The sequence below is a fragment of the Canis lupus genome, chromosome 22 (assembly GCF_048164855.1).
Source record: "Canis lupus baileyi chromosome 22, mCanLup2.hap1, whole genome shotgun sequence".
NCBI classification, from domain to species: domain Eukaryota; kingdom Metazoa; phylum Chordata; class Mammalia; order Carnivora; family Canidae; genus Canis; species Canis lupus.
In genome coordinates, this window is record NC_132859.1 from 26,521,765 (window position 1) to 26,545,080 (window position 23,316).

General features: G+C 39.7%; 1 long non-coding RNA gene across 1 annotated transcript in view; it reads left to right on the plus strand.

The window, feature by feature from the left end:
• Positions 1–2,421: 2,421 nt before the first annotated feature.
• Positions 2,422–23,316, plus strand: part of LOC140614077 (uncharacterized) — a 33,935-nt gene continuing 13,040 nt past the window's right edge. Inside the window, exon 1 of the long non-coding RNA XR_012014967.1 lies at positions 2,422–2,563. This is a non-coding gene — a long non-coding RNA (uncharacterized lncRNA). The remainder of the gene's footprint in view (positions 2,564–23,316) is intronic.

Consider the following 23,316-nt stretch of genomic DNA (forward strand, 5'->3'; position numbering starts at 1 on the left):
TAATGAGTTGATGGCATGAGACATGTGGAGCAGGTTATCTAAGGCAGGGTTTCCCACCCTTGAACCACTGACTTTTTGGGCTTGATGATTCTTGATTGTGGGGGGCCTTACCTATGCATTGTAGGATATTAACCTCTACCTGTCACATGCCATGTCACTCCCTCTCCCAGGGTTCTGACAGCCAAAAATATCTCCAGATTTTGCCAAATTTTGCCAGAGCAAAATCAGCCCCCATTGAGAACTAGTCCTCTAAGGGAGAATACCTTTGGATGTGTGAACATCCACATTATCAGAAACTGTCTTTGAGATACAGAATTAGGTATGGGTAGCCTATTTGGGAGGTCATCTCAGGAAGCATTGTGAGGGATTAGTGAAGTGAGTCAGGGAAGGGAGGAAAGCCAATAAAAGGTATGTTAACAGGCAGGTTACTACTGTGGGTGGCAAGAGGCCAGCATCACTGGGGGCCTTTGGGACTGTGCAGAACACACCAAAAACTTGCCCCATTAAGGAGCACAGAAGCTGAGTGTTTATCCTCCATGACTCATCCCATCCCCAGAATTTTTCCTTTGATTCACATCCTTTTTGGTTTTATGATAGCAGTGCATGACTTTTTAAGTGGAATGCCCATTTAACAAAGATAAGTGTTTTAAATCTATGTTTTGAATGTTCAGATCCTCTACTGTAGCTGGGCTAGAAAATCTTCAAAGTCCTCCCAGCATCAACATGCAAGGACTCTCCCTGGTGATTTAAGGCCAACCCTGAGAAAGCTGATGAATACGTACAAAGCCCATAGCCAGATGCAGAGGTATGGGGGTGGGTGGAGAGGCACTCATCCTTTATCTTGCAAATTGAATACGGAAGTAATTGCAAGAGAACAGGTAAGACTTCCCACATTGTCAATTTTCACTAAAGGCACTTTTGTAACCATGACTTCCCTTTGGAATTGGCATTGCATTGGCTCCTCTGACAGTTTTAAAGAGACACCATCAAGACTTTGTCATATAAATTGAACAATTTAGACAGAGCTTGGGTGACAATGTAATGCACTTCAACTGACATGGTGGGGGCAGAGGAATGAATTCTCAGAAAATCAGCTCAATGCCAACTCAACCTTCCTTCTCTCATAACCCAACCTTAAATCTGTTACTGAACTGCTTATCAGTGTGGAGCATAAGGAAAACATGTTGAGAAAATCAAATTTTAGCATAAATGAGAAAAATCGCAACTAATCATCTCAGCAAATAATAGACTGGTGAGTTCCTTTTTGTGTACTTTTGTGTTTTTTAAATGGGATTTGTTTTCTTAACATTAAAATTGTTTAAGATAATCCCTTGTGAGCTTATATTGCTTTCTGGCAATGAAAACTTTGATATGCAACCACCGACTTGGCTACAGCTCTTGATTTTCTTCCAAGGAGTTCAAAGCACTTTCACTCATGCAGTAGCATCTTATTTAGCTTTGTAAATTTGAGGCAGAAGAGAGAGAAGATGGACACATGGGAATCTTTATTTGTCCAGTGGGGATATTAAGATAACAGAAGATAAGTGGCATGGCCAAAGTAACCCAAAGAGTTCTGAGCGCCATAACAGGAGTCTCCCACGTCTTAGGGCTATACACATTCCACAGATCTGGATCATGGCCCAGGTGGGATTTTGTCTTTAAGAAATCTGCAAGTAGGAAAATATGTCTGGGACTCTGAACAGAAAGTTCTGCCCAGCAGTTTGAAAAATACACCCCTAGGCCTGATTCGAGGTCTGTGGCATGACTCGTATCCTGACAGGAAGGGCAAAGATTTAACACCAGCTGAGGCTTTTTATTATTTTAATATTAAGAAACAGAAAATAATCATCCCCTTTCCTGCCAACTACGGCAGTGTGAAGACCAGCCAAGCCCACCTTTCTTGAAAACCCATGATCTGCCTTTCAAGGGGAAGAGGAAAGCGCCAGGAATAGACAATAGTTCTGAAACACTGGCTGACTTTTGAATATTCATGACTATTCTGATGCAAATGAATATTTCAAATTGAGCTGTTTTTGAAAAGGTGCTGTTGGAAATGTATACACTTATGAAATTGCACAGTTCTGCACAGCCCCAAGAATGACTTCCTTTGCTTATTTATAATTCTCCTAGAAGGATTCCCAGGTGTCAGCCTTGGGCTGGACTTTGAGCAGTTCTCTTTTCCACAAAAACTAGGGCTACAGTTTAGCCTCACCCACTAAGAAAGTCTGGCTTTGTTTAGTTGGAGCTGGGTCTGATAGGTCCTTGTTCTGCCAGCGGCCAAAGAGGCTTATCACACATCAGATTGTTTTTCCTTTGAGGTAACCTCAAACCAAAGCTCAGTGTTCCCTGAAGAACAAAGAGAGAATGAGAACTTGCCAGTGCTTGGGAGTGCTCAGATGGTCAGGAAGTTGGGAGGCTTGTTTGAATTTTGCTGACCTTGCACCAGAAGGATCTCACCATAACGGGCTTCGGGTGTGGTGTGTGGCTCTGCCAAGTCAAAGGACTTTGAGGAAGACCCATAGACTTTATGGGCTACTGGAGACTTAGAAACTTCCAGAGCACAGTGAGTGTTCAGTCCTCTCTGGGGGAGCCATGGGAATTCCTTTCCATTCATGCTGGATGAGAGAACAGTGACTTGGTCAGGCCCAGGAGGAAAATGGAGGGATCAAGGAAGGTGGTCATTGCTGGAGGGAAGAAATAGGTCATTGTGAAGCCACCATCAGTTTCTGAAGAGAGAGGGTATCTCTGTCCTAGACCAATGAAGGAAGCTGCCACAGAGTTTCTCCTCTGTTTCTCAGCAGTAGGAGTTAGCCTCTGTTTTAGATACCTGCAGAGACAGGGCAGGAAAGCCCTTTGTCCCAGGCCCGTAGGGTCCCACTGGTGCTGTCTCATAGGTCTTTTTTTTTTTTTAATTTAAATTCAATTTGCCAACACCTAGTACATCATTATTTTCAGATGTAGTTTTCAATGATTTATCAGTTGCATGTGACACCCAGTGCTCATCACTTCATGTGCCTTTAATGCCTGTCACTTGGTTACCCCATCGCATAACTCCCTCCCCTCTAGCAACCCTCAGTTTGTTTCCCAGAGTTAAGAGTCTCTCATGGTTTGTCTTCCTCTCTCATCTTTTCAATTTCCCCTCCTTCCCTTTTTTTTTATTTTAATTTTAATTTTTTATTTTTTTTTATTTATGATAGGCACACAGTGAGAGAGAGAGAGGTAGAGACACAGGCAGAGGGAGAAGCAGGCTCCATGCACCGGGAGCCCGACGTGGGATTCGATCCCGGGTCTCCAGGATCGCGCCCTGGGCCAAAGGCAGGCGCTAAACCGCTGCGCCACCCAGGGATCCCACCCCTCCTTCCCTTATAGTCATTTGCACTATTTCTTATATTCCACATGTCTTCCATAGGTCTTTAATTCACCTGGACTTCTTGTGTCTCCCCCAGCATCCATCCTGAAAGGTCATGCATCAGCATGGCCTCTGACTCTATTTCTTGAATGGAGTATACCTTCTCCCCTGCCAGTCTTCCTGTCTCCAGTCCAGCCCTCCATCCACAAATACTCTGTGGTCACTCTTTCCCTGTGTCTACGGAGAGGACCCTGACTCATATTTATTCAATGAGTACTATGCTTACTATGTACCAGGCTCTGTGCTGGGCTTGGGGATATGAAGTGAATCCAACATGGTCTCTGCCTGTTCAGTACTTCTGATCTGTGGATCCAAACATATTTCCTGTCCCCAATATCTGTCCTGCAGTCATTCTCACCACCACATCTTTTCCTGGAGTGTTTGCTAAAGTGCCATCTCCTTGCAGCTCCAATTTTGCAAACTTATACAAACTTTTGAGGTATGCAAGAGTTACCTTTTCCATTCAGCCTCCCCTGGTCTTTCTTTGTTCCTCATAATTTCTGTAACATATTTGTTCTGCATGATTTAGCATATAATGTTAAGTGGCCTTACTTTATCTAGTGACTATTTTGGGTGTACAGTCTTCTTTGAGGGTTGGATTCATATGCTGCCCCATATACTGAATCTCTTCTTAACTTTCCATTCCTACTTCAGCTCTCAGTACAAAACTGAACACATACTAAATATCCAATAAGTACTGTTGATTATTAGAGTCAGCAGGACTCTGATGAAGATAATGTCCTTGACAGGACAGGACAGAACAGGACAGGACTAGTCCTGACAACTCCTCAGTAGGAGTAAAAATGGGCAGGTGGTGACAGGATGAAGAGCCTACCTATGGCCCAAACTTCTGGTTGAGAAGAACAACTGTCCCTAAAGTAGACCTTGAATATGATACAAGCAAAGGTATCAGTAATTTAAATGTAGAAAACAGAGGCACCTGGGTGGCTCAATGGGTTGAGCACCTGCCTTCAGCTCAGGTCATGATCCCCAAGTCCTGGGATCAAGTCCTGCATCAGGCTCCCTGCTCAGCAGAGAGTCTGCTTCTCCCTCTCCTCCCTGCTCATACTCTATGTCGCTATCTCTGTCTCTCTCTTCAAATAAATAAAATCTTTATAAATAAATAAACAAACAAATAAATGGTGGAAAACATATTTACATAGAGAATAGATCTCATTCTTTTGTCTCCAGATCCAGGAAAGTTTCTATCTCTAAAAAAAAAAGTTATAAGGGTCTGGGGCCCCTCGGTGGCTCCACTAATTAAGCATCCCACTCTTGATGTCAGCTCAAGTCATGATCTCAGGGTCTTGGGATGAGCCCTGAAATGGGCTCAGCACTCAGCCGGAGTCTGCTTGTCTCTCTCCCTCCCTTTGCTTGAGCTCTTATTCTCTCAAATAAACAAATATAACCTTACAAAAAATTAAAAATAAATAAACAAATAAATCTTTAAAATTGTAAGGATCATCAAAGGAGACTCTCAAGAGAACTTGGGCAAATTACTTAAACTTTTTGAGCTTCATTTTCCTTGCCTACAAAATAGAACCTAGTAGAGTTGCTAGGAGAATAAATATATGCATGATATAACCCATTTGTTCCAAAATCTAGAAAAGAGTAGCTAGTTCAATCAATGATTGCTATTATGCTTATTATCATTGTTATTGTTCCCTTAAACCAGCATTTCCCAAAGTCTGATAAGTGGATTGTTTGGTGGTACATAAGATAACTTTAAGTGCTATATTATTGACTTTTAAAACATATTAATATGTGCTAGGAAAAATATTATTTAATCACATTTGTGACATAGTGGATATTATTTCTATTTTAGTTATTTATTGCTGCATAACAAACCATCCATAAACTTAGTGGCTTTGACCAACAGTGATGTATTACTTCTTTTGATTTGTGATAGCATTTATATTTTTTGGCTGGGCTCAGCAGGTCAGTTCTGCTCTTCTTCACTCACATATCTGGCCCCTGAGTGGGGGTGGCTGGAATAGTTGGGGTTAGCTGGGAATCTCACCTTCTGCATGATCTTTTTAGCCAGGCAGCTGAACTTCTTTACATGGTGCCTCAGGGCTCTAGGAGCAAGTGTTCCAGTTAGAACAAATCTAATTTGGAAGTGCTTATCAAGTCTTTGCTTGCATCATACTAGCTTCCCATTAGCCAAAGCAAGTCACATACAAAGTCCAGAGTCACTGTGGCAGGTGTGAATACTGGGAGGTATAGTTCATTGGGGGCTACCAATGTAGCAATCTTCTACAGTCATGATTGACTCAACAACTCACAGCTAGGAAGAAGCTAAGCTGAGTCCTGGAGCAGTCTGGGTCTAGATTCTATGGTTATAACCACCAGGAAATCTTTTCAAGCAGAATGTTTCAATCATCTATCTCCAAATATAGTGACTTAAAACAACAAGCGTCTTATTATGTTTATTGATTTTATGGGCCCTGAATTCAGTAGTTCACAGCAAAGATGACTCATCTGTACTTCACAGATGTCTAGGTCCTAGCTGGGATGACTCAAATTGCTGAGAGCTGACTGAGATGGTTCACCTAGGGTTGGGGTTCTCACTGCTAGGTTCCTTGGTTCTCTCCCACATGACCTCCCCATGTAACTAATGTCTGAGGTCATTCATAGCACAGTGATCTCAGAGGAGTGAGATTTCTGACATGGTAGCTGGCATTTCTTCAGAGAGCGAGGTAGAAGCTGTTTTACCACTACCACACGGTATTGGTCCAAGAAAGTCACAAAGCCAATCTAGATTCAAGAGAAGGAGAAATGGACTCTACCTCTTGATGAGAGAAGTAGTATAAACATGCAGGGAGGGAAGGAATTGATGGCAGCCATATTTAGAGACTTTCTACTACAATATGCTTAAGGACTAAATATCACTAGTTTAAGGTTTTGTTGTTATAATAGATTATTTTTAAGAGCAATTTAGGTTCACAGCAAAATTAAGAGGAACATACAGAGATTTTTCATATAACTCTTGCCCCTAAACATGGATAGTCTCCCCCATTATCAATATCTTGTACCAGAGTGGAACATTTGTTAAAATTGATCAAAACCACACTGACACATCATAATCCCCAGATCATTAGGGTTCACTCTTGGTGTTGTACATTTATGAGTTTGAACAAATGTATAATGATGTGTTCATCATTATAGCATCATACAGAGTATTTTCACTGCCCTAAAAATTCTCTGTGCTATTCACTCCTCCCTCCACCTAACACCTGGCAGTCACTGATCTTTTTACTATCTTTGTAGTTTTGCCTTTTCTACAGTATAGTATAGTTGAAATCATACAGTATGTAGCTTTTTCAAATTGGCTTCTTTTACTTAATGATATGCATTTAAGTTTCCTCCATGTCTTTTCATGGCTTGACAGCTCATTTCTTTTTAGTGCTGAATAATATCACATTGTCTGTATGTACCACAGGTTATTCATTCACCTACTGACATCTTGATTGCTTCCAAGTTTTGGTAATTATGAACAAACCTGTTATAAACATCTGTGTGCAAGTTTTTGTTGACATAAGTTTTCATCCTTTTTGGGTAAATACCAAAGGATACAATTGCTGGATGGGCTTTTCAATTATTTATTTATTTGTTTTACAATTTTTTATTTATTTGAGAGAGATAGAGCATGAGCAGGAGGAGGGAAAGAAGAAGAGGGAGAAGCATACTCCCTGCTGAGCAAGGAGCCCAACATCAATCCTCAGACCATGAGGCCATGACCTGCACCAAAGTCAGATGCTTAACTGACTGAGTCACCCAGGTGACCCTGGATGGGCTTTTTAGAGGTTTTAAAGTTAGTCGATATGAAGAAAAAACATTAAATAATAATATTAATATTAAATAATATTAAATTGAACCATATGAAATATCTGATTTTGTAGATCACACCTAAATATTGTATGCCATTCAACTTAATAGTACAGTGATCCCAGGATACCACAAAGGTTTTCACAGTGATATGCAAATAACTAAAGTTTGGGAAACATCTTCTAAACATTTTATCTTTTGGAGACTATTTCTTCATGTGACTTTATTTGACCAAAGCATAGAAGATGCTTATTTGGACAGTTTGTTTTGTTGTTGTGGTTTGGGAAAGGGTTGATGTGGGCTGTAATGTATCAAGTGCCTATTGAACATATTGTTCATCAAAACATCCTTGGTGCAAGGGAACACAGTCTTCCCAGATTTACTGCAAATCAGGCACCTGAGACAGCTGGCAGGCTTTTTGATCTTCCTGGGAAGAATGTCCTTGATTCTTTCTGATTCCTAATGGCAACAGTATTTTCTACATTATCAGGTATATCCCCCATTAGCTTGGTGGGACATTAAGACCATTTTCTCACAGGACTTGGTGCAAGAAATTGGAAAATGAATCATTGGGAACTTTTGGCTATAAGGAGTGAACATCTGAAAAGATTATTCTCCAAAACAAACTACCCAACAATTAAAGAGACTTTGTCTGAGGCTGGATTCTGAAGATGAATCAGAACTTCAGATATGTTGGGGGTCTGATTTAGACACTTTATGGAATTTTATTTTGTATTTAGCCTCTGCCAGATTAAAAATAAATGTTTTTCCATCAATCACTCTGGTTGTTTTTCAGCCAGGCAGTCCACTTTAGTGGAAAGATTATAACCAAATTGGGTAATGTTGTCCTGTGGATTTCCAATAAAAATATTACAATGTTGTTTGAAGGTTTGGAATTAGTGAAATAATTTTAGGGCTAACTTTCTTTCATCTCAGCTCCTTCTGAGCAAAATTTGTAGGAGAAAATCTTTGTTCAAAAATAGCATCCAAGAGATTTAAAGTTCCAAATGGAGTCAGCACCAAGTCCAAAACCAAAACAAAACAAAAACTCCCAAAGCATTTTCCAATAGGATTTCCTGAAGGAACACTTCAAAAGGTCTAGATATAACCAAGATGGTTGAGCTCACACGCTTCCTTTCAGCCTCAGGAAATGTACTTGCCTCACATTCTCAGTAGCTTCTCAAGTTATTTTAGCTGCTCAGCCCCTACAGTGAAATAAAAACTCGATAATAGAAGAGGTTTCATTATGTGTGTGAATGTATGTTCTTCAGCTAATCAGTGAATGGCAGACTAGAAGGTATTCAGAGGCCCAGAGCAATAACGTCAAAGCTAATCCAATCCCTCGTAGGGAGCCCTTGTGACCATGGCTCCAGCCTTTGTCATATACACAAATACATAGCACCTCTGTGAGCATCTTTTTTGCACATTAACTCACACCTTAAGATAAGTGGGCATTGATTTCTCTTGCTCCCATCTGCATTAATCTTGGGCTCTTTCTCTGGGAATAATGCAGAACTACTGTTGCCCTTGCATGGCCAACAATACTAACAGGATTTTTTCTCCTACAACATTTCAATCACACATCCCAGGATCACATGCTTAATGCTCAGTTGTGACAGGTTGAATTTTAATGTCACATTATTTTTCTCTTATTTGAACACCCCAAAGTATGAGTCTGTTCACTTAAGGGTTGTCTTTTCAGGAACATAAGTTTATACTCAAATATTGGGTCCAGTTTTTAATTTTTCTCATCCCTGATGTAAGTTTAATAAGCATGGCAGATTTTATTATTATTCCTTTGACCCTTCAAATAGTCTTAGTTTAATAACTCCTTCATCTGGAAGGAAGTCTACAAATATATATATATCACAAGTGTATATATATATATATATTTAATAAGACCAAAGCAAGAATATGCATAATAATAATAATATTCTTCAGAAATTGTATATGACTGTTTTTCCAGTTAATGGCAAGTATTACTAAAATTACCTAGTGAACAATGGTTTTCTTCAGTTGCCTAATCTGAAAAACCTAGCAAGGAAAAATATCTATATTTCTTATTATAAAGATTTAAGGTGGAGTGACCTCACATGCTAAATTTCCAATTGAGAGATGCAAATTTCCAATTGAGAGATGCAAATAAAAAAAAAACACATATTGTGTTTCACAATACCAGCCATCTGTTCCCAAAGCCTGCAGGTTCTCCTTTACTCAGAGATACAGTTAAGTGAAAAAGGCACTCAAAATTTAAGTTTTATAGCCAGTGTGAGTTTAGAAAACACACCACATATATTTTAGTAGATGTAAGTTTATTACTTTAAAATTATTTTATTGCTTTTAAAAAATTATTGCAAAAAAATTTTTTTTCAGTATTCAAAAATTATGAAGTAGAAAGTGAGAATGCTCTAGAATTTCTCCACCCCCATACCCACTATAGACCTCTTGGCATATATTCATGTATATATATATTTATTATCCATTTGTGTTTTTTATGTGAATTTATTGTTTATCTCCCTGGCTCATTTGAGAAGATAAGTTATACCTTTTTCTTATTGATTTCTAAGAGCTCTTTATATATGATACTGAACTGCATTAGATTTGTAGGTGAGAGTGAGACTGAACATCATGAGCAATAAACAAGTTTTGTATAAACAGGAATAGGAATAAGCCCTCTACAAAGCAGTATCTTTTATGCAAAGTACTTTATGTATGTAACTTTTATAAAGCAGGTTACCCTCATTGTTAGGGAATGCCACTTTCAAAGACTGGATACAGTGATAACATTTCACTAATACCTTGGCTGGATTATTATGGGACAATAAAGTTTAGAGTTGGAATCTATTCCCTGGCAGAAATTGCCTGCATGGTTATGCTTTATAAAAATGCATGCTCCATTTTTCATGGAGAAACATGACAAACACTACCTCAGCCATGTGATCAAGGTTTATACCAATATTGGTAAGCCATGTTGATAACATACACCCTTGGGATGATATGGTGAGAATGGTGCTTTATTTCTGTAGTCTTCCTCCCCAAAACTAACTGCATTCTGTGAGAAAAACATGAGACAAACCCAAATTGAGGGACATTCTACAAAATATCCTATTAGTATTCCTAAACTGTCAAAGTTGTTGAAAACAAGATAATCTGAGAGACTATTACAGTCTAAAAGTTGTTGAAAACAAGATAATCTGAGAGACTATTACAGTCTAAAAGAGCCTAAGGGAACATGACAACTAAATGTAATGTGTTATGCTAGATGGGATCATGGGACAGAAAAAGGGACTAGGTAAAAACAAAGGAAATTTTTTAAAAATTTAGTTAGTAATAACAAATCATTATTGGCTCATTAGTTGTGACAAATGTACCATAGTAATATAAGATGCTAATAATAGAAGAATCTAGGTGTGGGATATATGGCAACTCTTAGTATTATCCTAGGAAATCTTTAAAACCATTCTAAAATAAAAGTTGGATAAGAAAAAAACAAATGGCAAATATTTGAACTGGACCTTTTTCCCCAGTGAAGCGGTAAAATACTAAACTCCACTTAGACTGCCTGAGACTCTAGTTACCCCCAACACTGACCCTAAAGCTTATCAGTCTAAAACAGCAATAACAAAACAAAATCTGACTTGGGATGATTTTCCAGAGAGGTAAAGGCTAGCAATCTTCTGGAGTTAGCAAAGGCTAGCAAACTGTCTGGAGTCCTGAAGTGAAACCACTGAAAATACTGAACTGGTAGAGAGTATAGACATGTTCCTATCACGTCATTTCATTTTACAGATGAATGAACTGAGGCCTAGAGGGAACAAGGCATTCCTTCACCCCCTACTCCCTGGCCTCTGGGTCTTGTTAGGAGCCTGTTTTCTAATTCAGGGCTCATTCTCTTCCTTCATGCTTCCTTCTACACCTTTCTGCTCAATACAAAAGCCCCTCCAGGGGGTGGTGCCTGGGTGGCTAAGTCAGTGGCTCAGTCAGTTAAGCCTTTGCCCTCCTCTCATGTCATAATCTCAAATCATGATCTCAGGATCCTGGTACTGATCTCTGCTCAGCACAGAGTCTGCTTCACTCTTTCCCTCTCCCTCTCCCCATCATTTGTTCTCTTTCTCTCTCAAATAAATAAATAAAATCTTTTTTAAAAAAAAAGCACCCCTTCAGCTACTGACGTTCTTTTGTTCTACCCCCTTCTGTCCAAAGATCTATGGGAGGGCCACTTATTCTCTATAGTGTATAAAAGACAGCAGAACATATGAAATTTGGGGCCAAGTTGAGTTGGTCTGAATCCCAGCTTCTTATGCTTTCTGGGTCTCAGTTCTCCTGAACTACAAAATGGCTCCAGTAATCCCTTTCTCTCAGGATTAAGTGAAATCCCATATATACACGTGGTTCAGAGTATGGCCATGGGCAGCCCTCAGTAATTTAATTTCCTTCCAGGAGAATATGTGTTTGTAAATACCAATGGCAGCAGCCAGGATGCCATGGACCCTTAAATAGCACATATGGGTTGGTAATCCCTGTATTCATGGAAGTTTTCCCTGGTCAGTGCTCTTCCTCATGTGCAGGCCTTCTTACTCACCACAGATTCTCCACTAGAGTCACAGACAGCACAGGGAGGAGACTATACTTTTCTATGAAAAATTATTTCATAGGATTCAAGAGGCAGCCTGTGAGACAGAAGCCTGAATGAATACATCATCATTAGGATATGTTTTTTAAATTGCAGGCCAGGAGGAATGCAGTTTGGAGCTTTGAAATGTTTAGCTCAGTCTCTAAATATTACATTGGGATTGAATTGTCTTTTGTCCCCAAAGCTGAGAAAAATTGAGATCTGTGTCTCAGATTGCATTTAGTAAGGATACTGTCTTTTGTTTGTCTTTTTTCTTATTTTATTTTTTTTTTGAAGATTTATTTATTTATGAGAGACACAAAGAGAGGGGTAGAGACATAGGCAGAGGGAGAGTCAGGCTCCCCCGGGGAACCCGATGGAGTCCCAACTCCATCCCAGGACCACGACCTGAGCCAAAGACAGACACTCAACTGTGGAGCCACCCAGTTGCCCCTTTTGTTTGCCTTTTAAAGCCAAAAGCAGGTCATGCAGCCTTTGAGTGTTCTGCTGGCCTGCCTTTGATAGCCAGCCTCCTTGACCCTCATCTCTCACAGACAAAGTCTAAGAAATATGGAAAGACAAACCATTGCTGGATAGTTAAAGTTTAAAAGATTTTTTTTTATTTTTTTATTTATTTTTTTATTTTTTTATTTTTTAATTTTTATTTATTTATGATAGTCACACAGAGAGAGAGAGAGGCAGAGACATAGGCAGAGGGAGAAGCAGGCTCCATGCACCGGGAGCCTGACGTGGGATTCGATCCCGGGTCTCCAGGATCGTGCCCTGGGCCAAAGGCAGGCGCTAAACCGCTGCGCCACCCAGGGATCCCAGATTTTTTTTTTTAAAGTCATGTATTAGCAGCTTTGCTTGTGGGGTTCTGAGGAAATTAGACCTATTTCATCTTAGTTTAGATTTCTTCTAAAGCATTCTGCCACCAGGACTTGGTTGCTGGGAGCCTTTTTGGGAGGTGACCCCACAAAGCAGACTGAAGGAGTAAGGGAAATGAGCAAGACCAATAAAAGGTCTCTGAATGAATGGGTTAATTTCTGTGGGTCTCTTTCTGAGCACTCTCTAAGAAACCATGTTAAACCCATGTCAAGCACATTTCAGAATTTTCCCACTGGGGAGCAGGAAGGCTGGAGCATTTACCCCTTGACTTCTATCCTCCACGGTTGAAGATTGCCTCTGGTAACATCAACTCCCCATCTCATCTATGTACTTTTGTGTGTAGCTGCATGACCTTCACAGCCTTAAAGAAGGCAGACCAGAGAGACACTGTAAAGTGAGCTTGATGCAGGACTTGGGTTTCGGGCATGGAACTGTCCATTACAACTGTACAGCAGCCAGATGGAATCAGGGGCTGTTGGTATGGTGCATTACAGCATGTGCTATTCTGGTATATTCTAGAACTATGTTCTTTAATACAATAGCCTCTAATCACATTTATATTAATTAAAATTAAAAATTCAGTTTCTCAATCACACTAGCCACATTTCAAGTGCTTAATAACCATTTATGGCTAGTGGAAATAGTATTAAACAGAGCAGATATAGACCATTTCCATCATTCCAGAAAGATCTGTTGAGCTACTCTAGAGCATATCTTCCTGGATTTCTTCAGTTCTGTAGGTCCCTGACAAGCTTATTTGTACTGGACATCTATTAATCAAGATAGACGAGGCTTTGCTGCAGTAACAAATAATTCCTGAGTCTTAATGGCTTTGAACAACAAAGGTTTATTTCGCACTCACACTGCATGTCCAACATAGGATCCAGATTGAGAGAAAACCCACCATCTGGAAAATTGCCAATCTGTTCTGGCTAAGAGCTCGGTGGGTCATATACTAGCATCTGATGCTCCAGACCAGACATTTATAACTCATTAGCCAGAACAAATCATGTAATCCTACCTAACAACTCAGGAACTAGGAGTTTTAGAGAGAAAGACTGGCAATCAGTGCGCAGATCTGATGGCTAGCTCCTTTGACATGATTGCTTGTTCTTTTACTTATTCATACATTTATTCAACATATATTTGATTATCTGCTGGGCCTGGTAGTGAGTCTGGAGGTTTATATAGACGAACAAGTAAGCATGATTCTTGCCCTTAGGGAGCTTGTTTACCATATGCTGCTGACTGTTTTTTAAAAGATCCATTATAATTAAGGGAGCTAGGTATTCTGATAAGGAAAGAACAAGATGCTTCAGTCTCAGCAAAGCAAACAGTTTTCATGCATATTAATGAAATAACTAGGACTCTTGAGTATTTTGTCCAAGTTAAGGAGTCCAGAACAAGCACTAGGATAGGAAGACAGGGGCATCTATTTATTACTGTCTTCCCTTCCATTTACACCTTTGTGCCATTCTTGAGTAAAGTCCAAGAGAGGTGTTAAGCTAGCCCCTGTCGAGTGGTAACCTTGACTCCACGTGCCTTGGGCAGGTGCCTAGAGATTGCATGGGAGTTTGATTATGAGGGCACCTTGGCTCATGCTCACAGATTCACCATGGCCCTCACCATTCATATTCCTAACACAGAACCTCTGCAGGGCAGTAGGCCTGGAAGCCAGCAGGCCTTTCTTGATTTTCCTCTGAGCAGATCAAATCAGACCAGCCAAGAGCCCAGGGCCACCTAAGTGAGTCTCCATGGCTTTGAGGGTGGAAAAAGCAGGGACCTGTAGCAGGGAGGTGCTGCCTGGAGCTTCTTGCTCTCTTTTAGGTTCTCTGTGGATGTTGGCACAGTGTCCTTATCTGTTGACCTGCCTGTTCTCAGAATAAGACATATGGCTAAATGTCACAGTTGAGTTCCTGTCATCTGGTTTAGGAGGTGTCTACAGAGTGCAAGTTTATTAAATTCTATTTTTCAATAACATGCTTTTTCTTTGTTTTCCTCATTTAAATTCATTCACTCAAAATAGACATGCACAGAGGCAGCATGTTGGCTAAGTGCATGGACTCTGGGGACAGACTTCCCAGGTTTGCCTCCCAGCTCTGCCACTGGATATGTTATTTAATGCACTGTGCCTCCATTTCCTCATCTATAAAATGGGGATAAAAATTGTACCTACTTCAAATGGTTGTTGTGAGGATTGCATTGGTTAAGAGAAATAAGGTGCTTAGAAAGGTTCCAGGCATATAGTGAGCACTCAGATAAACTGATATGCTATTATCATCAATGTTGTCATTATTATTGTTACTAAGCTCCTGCTGAAGTGCTCAGCAGCACACTTATTTTGTATTCGGGCTGAGGGAGATACAAAATCAGCCAAGAAGCTCTACAGCATGACGGTTAAGATAATGAGCTCTACACCCTGGCTCCAGGTCTGGGCTGTGTCACCTGCTAGCTGTGTAACTCTAAGTAAGTCATGAAGCTCTCCAGACTTCATCTGTAAAACGTGGATAATGGCTCCCATGTCTTTTGTAGAGATTGGCTGAGATAATGCATATATTTCAGCCTTTAGCACTATGGGCACATGCAATATAGTCTGGCTATGGAAGTAATTCTAGGGAGAGGAGAAGAAACTAGCGGGGGCTAGATGAGGAAAGACAAGCACATAGTAGATGGGGTGCTGGAGAAGTGCTGGAGCATGGTAGAAATCAAGAGTCCAGGGAAGGAAGCAGGGATCTCAGAAGGTTCTTGAAGGAGACATTGTGGAACCTAGGCATTGAAGGATGGAGAAGAATTGATCAGGCAGGGAAGGATGGAGGGAGCATTTTGGCCTCAAACACCAAGCTATCTCATCTTATTGGGTAGCCAGTGGGGAGCCATTGAAGGATTCTGAGTTGGATACTGACTTGGTCACTAAGATCAAAAAGGAAGTGGCAAGGTAACTGTACCAAGCAATGGGGCCAAGTGAAATGTGTCTCCAATAGAGGAAATAAAAATAATCTAATGACATTTAGAGCTCTTAATATGTGCCTGACACTGTCCTAAACACTTTGGATTAATTCACTTTAATCTTCACAGCAATCCCATTAGATGGATTCTGTGATTACTCCCAAGTTATAGGTGGCACAGAAAGGGTAAATCACTTGCCCAAGACCACAAAGGTAGAAAGTCCAGATCCAGGATTCAAACCCAGACATCCTGGCTCTGACCCTGTGCTGTGTACCTGCACTTTTTAAGATGCTTACACTTTTGTGAGCATCACAGAAGGGGAGCAGGGAGAAACAGAACATAGAACTTGAGAGATGCTGCTGTTCCAAAAAGGAATAAGAAGTAATTTAAAGTATAGCCAGAATGAAGTGCCTGGGTGGTGCAGTCAGTTAAGGATCAGACTCTTGGTTTCAGCTGGGATTGTCATCTCAGGGATGTGATCTCAGGGTCATGAAATTGAGTCTCACGTGGGGCTTTGGGCTCAGTGTAAAGCCTGCTTGAGAGTCTCTCCCTCTCTCTCTGCCCCTTCTGCTCATGTGCACGTGTGCTCTCTCTCTCTCTCTCTCTCAAATAAATAAATAAATCTTTAAAAAAAAAATAAAAGTACAGCCAGAGTGTTTGTTCTGGGATGGGAGAACTCTTGTTCTTTGCAACAGGAAAGAGAAAGTGTAAGTAGAAAGGGGCAATAAGAGATGTCAACCGTTGAGGGCTCTCCTGGGAAAGAGCTTCAATGTTCTACTCTCAGAAGGGCTAAGAGAGAAGTGGCAGAGGGGTGCGACTTGTTAGGGGCTTATAAAGGGGAAATGGGCTTTTGAAACAGTGACTCTGACCACATAATCTAACAAAGTTTTTGTTGTGCCAGGTTACACACTCTCTAAGATAGCGGTGTCGCTGGAATTAGATTGGCCAGATTCTGGTCTAAGCTCTGCCAATCCTAACTGTGTGACTTTGAATATGTCGCTTAACTTCTCTCTGTCTGAGTTTCCTCCTTTGAAAAATAGGGTTACCTACTTCATAGGGTTGCTGTGAAGATTGGATCTGTCAGTTTATGAAAAGGGCTTAGGGCTTAGTCAGAGGGTACCAGTATTAGCTATTATAATTGTTCTTCTTTTCCCTACAATTCCAGAAATCTTGACAGCCTACAACAGAGCAAAGGAATGTAGTGGCTGGAGTTCTAGGCCTCTCAGGCTGAGCCCCACAGCCCGGTGCTGGAGTACAGAGATATTTGTGAGATGTGTAAAGAATGAATCTATCTTTGGTCAACTAACTCTCCTTTCTAGTGGCAAATTCCAGAATTACGATGGAAGTCTTCAGATTCATATTCCTACTTGGGAAACAAATGTGTTTAATAGAATTGCTTACTAATAAGATACCAAGCCCAGGAGAAACACAGAGGCTTATAAAAAATACCAGACTTACTACAAAGGAACTTGGATACTCTGTGCTTCAAACCACAGATGCTGCCACCCCCTCATCAAGGTTTCATTTGGTTTAAAAGCCTTCCCCCTATATTTCCCATTTTAGGGAAGACATTCAGCTGCATGGAAGTCTTATCCTTCCTTGCCCCCACTGCTCCCTTCCTCCATGCAATGACATTAGGGTTTCTGATCACCATCAAAACTGAAGACATTGGGATGCGTAATTTACAAACAAGCCTCTCTGACGGAGTGAAGATGATTCCATTTTAATTTGAGAGTACACTATGTTGCATTTTAGTATATAAAACACTCAACTGATAATAAATTAACTATTTCAGCAGTATTTCTGACTCCATCTGTCAGCATGTCAGATGAGTGTCAGCAGTACCATCTTTTGATGCTGGGAGCCTTGTTGGAGGCCCCTGTTCTCCTATTGGACTGGGTCATTGGGATTGGTAAGGTTCTGGAAGGTGGCAGAGACATGCCCCCAACTCTCTGGCATACACTCCCACACTCCCATTATGGCTCCACAGGTTTATTCCAGTCATGAAAAATTATTTGAATATACAGATAACTCTTTTAAGCACCCATATCTATTCACTTTATGAGAATTCTCACCAATTTATCTTCCACAATGCAGCTGAATCAGAAACTTCAGGATACCTGAATATCCTGAAGCCAGGGCAGTAGTGAGAAAGGAGAGCAGAGGAAATGAGGAAGCTCCCAGAAGCATTCCCCTTCTCTGCAAATTTCCCCAGGATCTTGGGGTCTTCCATGCTGAATGCTACTAAAAAAATGACCACTGGGAAACTTCATGAAAAGGCTGCAAAATATGGGCTTAAACAAGGAAAAGAGCATTTTCGTTTATTTAAAAGTAAGTCATTCCAAGATGCAGCTGCAAAAAAGCATAAGGACTGACAGTCACCACCATAAGCTAGGATTAGGCAGGGATGGATTCTCCCCTATAGGTTTCAAGGGGAGCGTGGCTCTATTGACACTTGATTTTGGACTTCTAGCCTTCAGAACTGTGAGACAATTAATTTCTGTAATTTTAACTCCCATCCCCAAATCAATCACTCAGAGGATCATTATTTATTTAAAGCACTTATACCAGAGGTTCTTGGCTACACATTGGAATTGCCCATGGCGACTAAAAAGCTCCGATGCTCAAGCCAGAGCTTAAACCAGTTAAACCAGAATCTCTGAGGGTCAGACCCAAGCATAAGTATTTTTTTAAAGCTCTGCAGGTGCTTCCATGGTGCAGCTGACATACATGATGCTTGCCATGCGGTTTATGCCTATTAATGTAATTAATCTTTGCAAATATCTTATAAAAGAGATGCAGACATTGTTCTCATTCTGCAGATCAGGAGAGAGAGGCACAGTGCAGTCCCATGCTTTGTCTAAGATCATACAACTGGTAATTTTCAGGGTGTGGGATTGAACAGAGGCCATCTGACTCTTAGCCAACAGGTTCATTTCCTCTCATGACGTGAGAAACATAAGTTCTTGGCAAAGCCCCATACTGTAAAGTTGCCATGGAGCAGGGGACAGAGATCTTGTATCTGCCTTCTGGGAAGCCAAGTAAAAGATCTTCCCAAGCAATGCCACACTTATAATTAGTGATTTTTAAAAATTTCTGCTGGGAAGTGGAGACTTTCCCATTCCTCCCACAGACTGTCTGAGGGTAACATTTTCAACCTTTCCATTCCTTCTCCATATCCACCCAACAAGTCAAGAGCTAGACTCCAGCCTGAATTAAGTAGAGAGTGGGTGTAATTTGTCAGCTGAGTCTTCTATTTGTGGTTAAGGTCCAGCCCATCAGGTTGAAGGCTTACTGACGTGTGTTGCGGTGGAAGACCCATCATATGCTTGTCTAAAATTAGTCTGCTGTTTTATTCGTTGGACTGAAAGGCTAAGGAAAGAGGGTGGTATTGGAGGGCACACTACATCTGGTCCCAGTTTCTTGCCCAAATGAGCCCTGGGCCTCTAGGTAGGTGGCTTCATTCCCCTCTGGGCTTCTTCCATAAGATGAAGAGAGTTGGATTCCATTTGAGGTCACATCTCAGTTCAGCCAAGAGACATGTTTTGTTTGGCCCTCACAGTGCTTTCAAATTTTTTGAATTGATTGCCAACTTTTAAAGGTTGGAATCATTACATAGTCTAGATTTCCTGATTCTCTTGAAATATCAGAAGAGATATTGTTGCTACATTGGGTCCTATAGGGTAATGGTGGGCTGGAGTTGAGAGACAGCAGTCTCTTCAGATAGGTACACTCTCCTTAGGTTTCCCTACCCCCTACCTGGCCAACATCACTGTTTACTTACCTGTCCATCCCTGCAGGGACTAGAAACCAGATGATCTCTGAAGTCTCTTCCAGAAGTTGAGATTCCTTTATTCATAGGACCTTCGACTCTGGGAAGCAGACATAAAGTCTTAGAGATTCAGGCTTTATCTTATATATAAAGATATATATATCATATATATATGCATCATATATATATGATATATATATCTTATCATATAAAGATAGGAACGGTCAAAGTAAAACTAATAAATGGTAATGTTTACTTGCCTATGTTTTATCTCTAACCTTGGCACATACAATTTACAATGTTTGGCATACTCCCTATGCATTTTTATATTCTGGCTCACTTTTTGAAGGCATAAGCAGAGACAAAACAAAAGCCATAAAAGGTTATGAAGAAATTGCATGGTCAAGAAGAGAGAGGACAACAGGATAATGTGTTCTCATAAGGACAGTCTGAAATTACAGAAGAACTACCTGTTCTTCAAAACAAGATCATCTGAAATAAATTCCAGGAAAATATGTTAGGCGCATGCTGAGTGATGTTTTTACACAGGCCACATTCAAGAAAACTCTTCTCCTGATGGCATATGAAGTTCTTGAGAGCTGGGCTATTTATTTAGGACCTTCCAGATGACTTCAGAGTCACTTGAAATCAAACATAAATTTAAGCATCATTGACTCTTAGAGCTCTTCATATGAGACACTCATAAAAATATAGCTGGATGCAGATATGTGATTTTCAGTGGCTCTGACCACTCACGACTTTGTTTGATGCATTCCTTTTATTCTTTAATGGGCTGTTTATGAAAATTAAAGGATTATGTAAAAATACCAAATAGAGTAGAAAGATATGAAATGAGAAGTAAATGTTTATTCTCATTTTTTATTGTGGTAAAATACACGTAACATAAAAGTTACCATTAACCACTCTTAAAATGTACAGATCAATAATGTTGAGTATACTTATATTGTCGTGTCCTCTCCCTTATCTTAACCCCAGTGTTAACCACAGTTATATTCTGTGTTGTTTCAGAAAAGTACATGCATATTCTTTGTTACTAATACAAATACACTTTTCCACATCTTCTAAAGTTTCTACCTTACCACAGACTAGTCTTGCTTGTTCATAAATTTAGTGGCTACAGATAATTCTCTTTTTATGGATAACCATAATTTACTTAACCAATTCTTTATTAATGTACACTCAAGTTCTCTTGAGGTTTTGGCTATTACCAAAAAGAAAAACCTATAGTGAGCATATTTAGTATATATATTTTGGTCTTTGGCCTATGTCCAAGTATGTCTCATAGGTAAATTCTCAGCAGCCCATAAACTGAGATGTTTGTTTGGTTGACACTTTTCTATCTGAAAATTGGTATAGTTTACAGAGTAAGAGCTTTTAGATTGGATAGAATACTTATCATAAACTATAATGGCATAAAAATAAATTGCAGTAGTAGCACAGATTCTAGAATTAAATAACCAGAGTCTAAACTTAAACCTTGCCAGACTGACTGTGAGACCTTGGGAAACTTGCTCATAACATCACTTGTTTCAATTTTTTCATCTGAAAAATGGGAAAAATAATAGTATCTTCCTCTGAGAGTTACGTAAGGACTAAATTAATAGTACCTGGCACATATGAGGCACTACATGCATTAGTTACTATCTTAGGTCTCTCTGCTTTAATCATAAAATGTGAGCCTGATATTTTAAATATAATAGCTTACAAGATATTTTAAATTTTAAGATTTTAAGATGACATTTTGTTCTATAATTAAATTGCCAAAATATTGGTAAAATAGACAAAATCCATCAATGTATGAAAACTGCCCTATGAAAAACTTTCTCCTGTGTATCCAGTCAATTCTTGCTTTTCTCCATTTCCCTAGGAATACTTTGGATTTATCTTTTTTTTTTCTTCTTATATTTGATATAGAAATTGCACTTACTTTTTCCTGAACATACTGTGAGTCAAATGAAGCCAGAGCCCAGGGTTGACCTTTTGAGAGAACAATTCTTTACACACCATAAATGTCTCCAATCTCTCCTGTACTTTCGCTAACAATCTTAACTTTGCTTTGTTAGGTTACCTGAAATTATTAGTTTTCTTTTAAAAATGAAGTAGAATCACAAAAATCCCTATAACATCCTTGTCTCTCAGCTGCCCTGCCTTGGGTAGGAGGGAGGAAAGGGATGCAATTTCATCAACAGCCCATCTCCCTGAGGAGCTGCTGGATGCCTGCTTGGACCCCAAAGTTTTTCCTTTGTTTTATGGAGTCCAAAGTACTCACTCTTTATTTGAGACTAGCTCTTCCTCTTTTGAGCCTTACAGAAACTTCCTCCTGTCACCCTTTATTGCTTTAATTAATCATCTTTTTAAAAAATCCTAAGGATAAAAGGATAGTTTGAGTGAAGCAATAGAAACACTGGCCAGGGAGAGGTTAGTGGCAGAAGAGATGATGGGGATGCATGTGGACAGGTCTTGGTGCAGGTGGAATCTGTCCTATAGCAACTTAGTGGATACACTTATACAGTATAATATTCAAAAGGCCCCTTCACTTCTGCACTGCTTTGTGGCCACAGAGGGTCCCTCTGGCCTACATTGTCAGGCAAGCAGGAAAAGATACAGTCATTAAGGCCTCAACTCCAGGCAGTTCTGGGTCTTGAGAGCATGCTGAGATGGTGAGGATGTCCCTTTGGAGTATTTACCCTGAAAGCTAATAGAGAACATAAATATTTATTGAGCACATACTATGTGCCAGGCTCTCTTTTAGAAAACATGGGAGGGCAGTCAGCAGAATAGAGGAAGTACCTGTCTTCCAAGGGGCTTACATACCAATAAGGGCAATTATAAACAGATAAATCCAATATGTTTGATAATGGTAAGGTCTATGAAAAAAAAGTGAGAAAAGTCAAGTACAACAGTAAGAAAATGAAATAGAAGGCATTGTATTGGAAAGAAAGAAGAAAGAAAGAAGAAAAAGAAAGAAAGAAAGAAAGAAAGAAAGAAAGAAAGAAAGAAAGAAAGAAAGAAAAAAGGAATCTCTATTTTCAGATTACATGATCTTGTATATAAAAATTCTAAAGAATCCAGTAAAACATAAGAACTAATAAAGGAGTTTAGCAAGGTTGAAAGATAGAATATATACAAAACAAAAATCAACTCTATTTGTATACACTTGCAATAAACAATCTGAAAAAGAAGTTAAGAAAACAATTCCATTTGTAATAGCATCAGATAGCATGAAAAGCTTGTGGATAAATTTAACAAAAGAATTGTAAAACTCTTTTACAAGATACTCTGGAAACTATAAAACGTAGTTGAAAGAAATGAAAGAAGATCTAAAAAATAAATAAATAAATAAATAAATAAATAAATAGGAAAAACAGAGGCACCTGGGTGGCCAAATCAGTTAAGCGTCCAACTCTTGTTTCAGCTCAGGTCATGATCTCAGGGTTGTGAGGTCCACAGAGGCCATGGGCTCTGTGCTCAGTGAGAAGTCTGCTTCTCTCCCTCTCTCTCTGTTCCTCCCCACCGCTTATGTAACTCTCTCTCTCTCTCAAATAAATAAATGTTTTTTAAAAATGGAAAAACATCCCATATTCATGGATTGAAAGATTTAATATTGTGAAGATGGCAATATTGATCTATAGTCTCAGTGCAATCCCTATCAGAATTCTAATTGGCTTCTTTGTAGAAATTTGCAAGCTAAAATTCATGTGGAATTGCAAAAGGCCCAGGTAGTCAAAATAATTGTGAAAAAGAAGAACAAAGTTGGCCTACTTACTTCTCAATTTCCAAACTTACTGCAAAGCAGCAGTAATCAAGACAGTGTGGGGATCCCTGGGTGGCGCAGCGGTT